Here is a 4062-nt window from a genome sequence, read left to right on the forward strand (position 1 = left end):
ATACACTGCCATATAATACAGAGAACATCGCAGTGAGTGCCGTATAATACAGAGAGCATCGCAGTGAGTGCCATATAATACAGAGAGCATCGCAGTGAGTGCCATATAATACAGAGAGCATCGCAGTGAGCGCCATATAATACAGAGAGCATCGCAGTGAGTGCCGTATAATACAGAGAGCATCGCAGTGAGTGCCATATAATACAGAGAGCATCGCAGTGAGTGCCATATAATACAAAGAGCATCGCAGTGAGTGCCATATAATACAGAGAGCATTAAGTGACTGCCATGTAAAGAGTAGTGAGTACCATATAATACAGACCATCATATAGACCATCAGTGCCCACCAGACAGTATAATACACTAAGCATCCAAGTGGTCACCATACACTACAAAGAACACTGCAATAGTGCCATATAATACAGAGACGTCCAAAGACCACAACAAAATACAGAGGACATCACACCCACACACTATGGCCCCTGAAATGGGATAAGTTAGATAGAAAGCTGCTGTCAGATGTAAGGGTCTGATCATGGTTAGACTGTATTGGGCAGCTGCAAGGAAGTGGCTTTGCAATACTGTATAGCAAATATGTATATACTGCAGTAGGCTTCTATAGGAAGCAGACGCCTCCTGACAGCATAAGCGATCCGAGTGCAGTGTCTGTAGACGCTGCCTCGGATCCCCATCGCGACTATCGGTCTCGATGGCGGCAGCACCTGCCAGACTAAGTAAGCTCCAGCTACATACATACATGATACAAACGCACACATATACACATACACACATAAACACATATATAGGTGGCAGGCATTACACTGACCTGGTTATGCATGCTGTTTTTCAGCTGGTGACAGATGCCTTCCCTCCTGTGCAAGGCAGCTCAGTCTCTGCGTTCCACCCCAGCCTCATAATTTCTGTGTCCAGGGCCAGCTGTGTCAGCCCAGTTGCAGAGGAAGGCGGGGGGAGCTTAAGATGACCCGGGGTCCCAAGCTTCTGGTCACGTGGGTGACACACAACTATGGCGACCCAGGCCAGGTTGCTTAAGCAAGACCTGGGGGCGGAGCTTCGGGTGCATTGGGCGGAGCTTCTGCACATGGGGCGGCGCTTTAGGAGCATGGTGGCGGAGGTTTCACCTGTACAGAGAGGACCAGCGACGTTGCTGCTCCTCCTGGCTGGCTGCATACAGGCTTGAGGTGGAGCTGTCAGTGATGACTGACAGCTCCGCAAAGGATTAAGGTAGGAGCTGCTGCATACTTGCCTACCCCCCCGATTTGGTTGGGAGCCTCCCGAAAATCGGGTGCCGCTCCCGACCACCCGGAAGGCAAGGCAAGTCTCCCGGAACCAGCTGCAGCCATCCCACACCCCCCGTTGCCGGCCACTTAATATGCAGCCGGGGGATCAGATGACGCGATTCGCGTTAAATCGCGTCATCGAAGCCCCGCCCCCCGCAGTACAGTGCCTGTATTACGGGCTCTGAACAGCGGGGGGCGGGGCCATGATGACGTTTTGAGCCACCACGCCCCCCGCTCCGCCCATCTGCTGTGAGAGGAGTGTCGTCCAGGCTGTCCCCTCCCGAAAGGGACAGCCTAAAGGTAGGCAAGTCTGAGCTGCTGCGGTTGGCAGCTCCCCACGTCGGCCATTTTCATTTAAACTTTAGTGCTTGCCTGTAACGCTGCCCGATCGGAGCTCAGTGCCTGCCTGTAACGCTGCCCGATTGGAGCTGAGCTCCGATCGTGACAGCCAGACTGGAGCAAGTAAGTGGAGGGCAGCCACATCTCCCCTTGCATGAGAGTGGTGGTAGTAGTGGTGGAGGTGGGTGCGGGAGTGTGGCAGTGGCGCACGCACGGATGGGTGCAGGAGTGTGGCGGCGGCGGGGGGTGCGGGCATCAGTGTGCAAGTTTTGGTGTCACCCCCTTGGAGGGTGACACCCAGTGCGGCCCGCACCCCCCTAGTGACGCCACTGCATACAACCGTCTATCTGAAGATTATTTACATTTGCGGGTAAATCAGGTGCCCCCACAAGCAGTCAGTGGAATCCATGTGGGGAAAGTGACAATGCTACCTTAATTAGGAATAGTGGCGGGCAGATAACAGGAAAGATCCGGGCTCTATTCAGCAATCAAATTTCTACTCAAATAATGCGGATATGAGCGTTTCCAAATTTTTTTAAATACTATTCCCAAAGTACTATTCCCACTATTCAGCAAAGTGTTAATAGAGCAAATAATGCTATTATCTTCTCTGTTAATACCCATCTTGCACAGTATCACACTGTAGAGAGCAAGCCATTGGCTAGTGTGTACCAGTGATATGCCTGTGAATGACATTGTTCACAGACATATCGCATCGGCTGTGCTGCACGGGATCTCAATACCGACATCTGAATCCTGACAAGGGACTCAAGATAGGCATTGAAATACCAACGCCTATCTTAATCTCGACACCGGAATGCCAAAAGACGCTAGACCGAACGAGGTACGTCCCGGGCACCCTTAGCGTTAGCTGTGGGTTAGTTTTAGGAAGCGTAACGGGGTTAGGGTTAGGTTTTGGGGGGAGGTTAGGGTTAGGCACCACTAGGGGGGAGGGTTAGAGTTAGGCAACCCCGAGGGGAGGTTAGGGTTAGGCATCCACCCAGGTGGGTTAGGTTTAGGGTGCGGTAAGGGGTGGTTAGGGCTAGGCACCCCCGGGGGGAGGTTAGGGTTAGGCACTAAGGAGGAGGTTAGGGTTAGGCACCACTAAGGGAGGGTTACGGGGGGGAGAGGGGTAGGGATATGGTACTTACCTGCCCTGTCGGGATCTTCTCCCTTCGGGCTGCCAGCATCTGGATATGCACCCTATACAGCCAACCGGACTTCATACCCATTCCGTGCTGCACAGCCGATGCAGATATATCAGCTCACCATGCTGATCAGTCGATCTGCAGATATATCTTTGAGGTGTGTGCCCAGCTTATTAGTGACCTGAAACCACACCCAGTGCTATTACATGACTATGGAAAGTGGAATGCTTAATTTAAAGGGGCAGCAGGCAAAATTACTATGAGAAAGAGATTGTGCTCTCTTGCATGGGCACCTTACAGCTGACTACAATAGGTATCTGTTCAGCACCAGATTAAGGTCCACATGGGCCTGGAGCTGACCTTTATGAAGGGCCTATTGCATGCTGCCGCAGGAGGTGTGACCAGCTGATGTGTGTACATGGGGGTGTGGCCTGTGCCATGGGGTGTGGCTATCACCCTCTTTGCTTATATGAAGCATTACACCGCCTGTTATACTATTGATCACTGAATAAATTTTTTTTTTAAAAACTCACAAACTATGGTTTGTTAACAAAATGCTAATTATGGCCCTCATTCATAACCACTCGCTAGCGGTAGTACGCTCGTTCCGAGCAATGTTCGCACATCTGCGCATGCGTACGGATCGTTATACGCATGCGCGAACCAGTCAGTGCGGACGAAATTCATGTGCTCGCAATATAGCGAATGCCTGCTATTTTGAGTGACAGAATGAGGCGTATGTGGGTGGTAACAGGGGAAGGTGCTTGAAAATGGGGAGTGGAGATCCGAACGCAGGCGTGCTTAAAGGTCAAAACGGGCGTTTTATGGGTGTGCATAATTAATACAGCAGCGTCATTGACCACGTCTCTGGGTTATTTTATAGCCAGAACTGCTCGCAAGATTGTGGTAGCAAAAACCAACCACAAGAATAGCGAGCAGTTCATACGCTGGTCGATGTACTCGATTAATCTAATAAATAGCGGACATGACGTATGGTGCGAGCGGCCAGGGGGCGTTTTTAACAAATAAACGAGCGTATGTTTTGCTTGCTCGTTCAGACTTAGAGGTGTGAACAGACTGCAATTTGCGAAGGGATCATTTGAATAGCCACCCCTTGTTTTTGAACGAACGACCGCAAATAGCGAACGGCTCTGAATCAGGCCCTATGTGCTTTAATTTTATTTTGTTATGGTTATGAACACTGGAGGACTGGGGTATGAGGGGGCCACCAGGGGAATTTAATTGTTTGGGCCCACGGCGGCACAATGTTTAAGGGA

The sequence above is a fragment of the Taudactylus pleione genome, unplaced genomic scaffold (assembly GCF_031769625.1).
Source record: "Taudactylus pleione unplaced genomic scaffold, aTauple2 ptg000154l, whole genome shotgun sequence".
In the NCBI taxonomy this organism is placed as follows: Eukaryota; Metazoa; Chordata; class Amphibia; order Anura; family Myobatrachidae; genus Taudactylus; species Taudactylus pleione.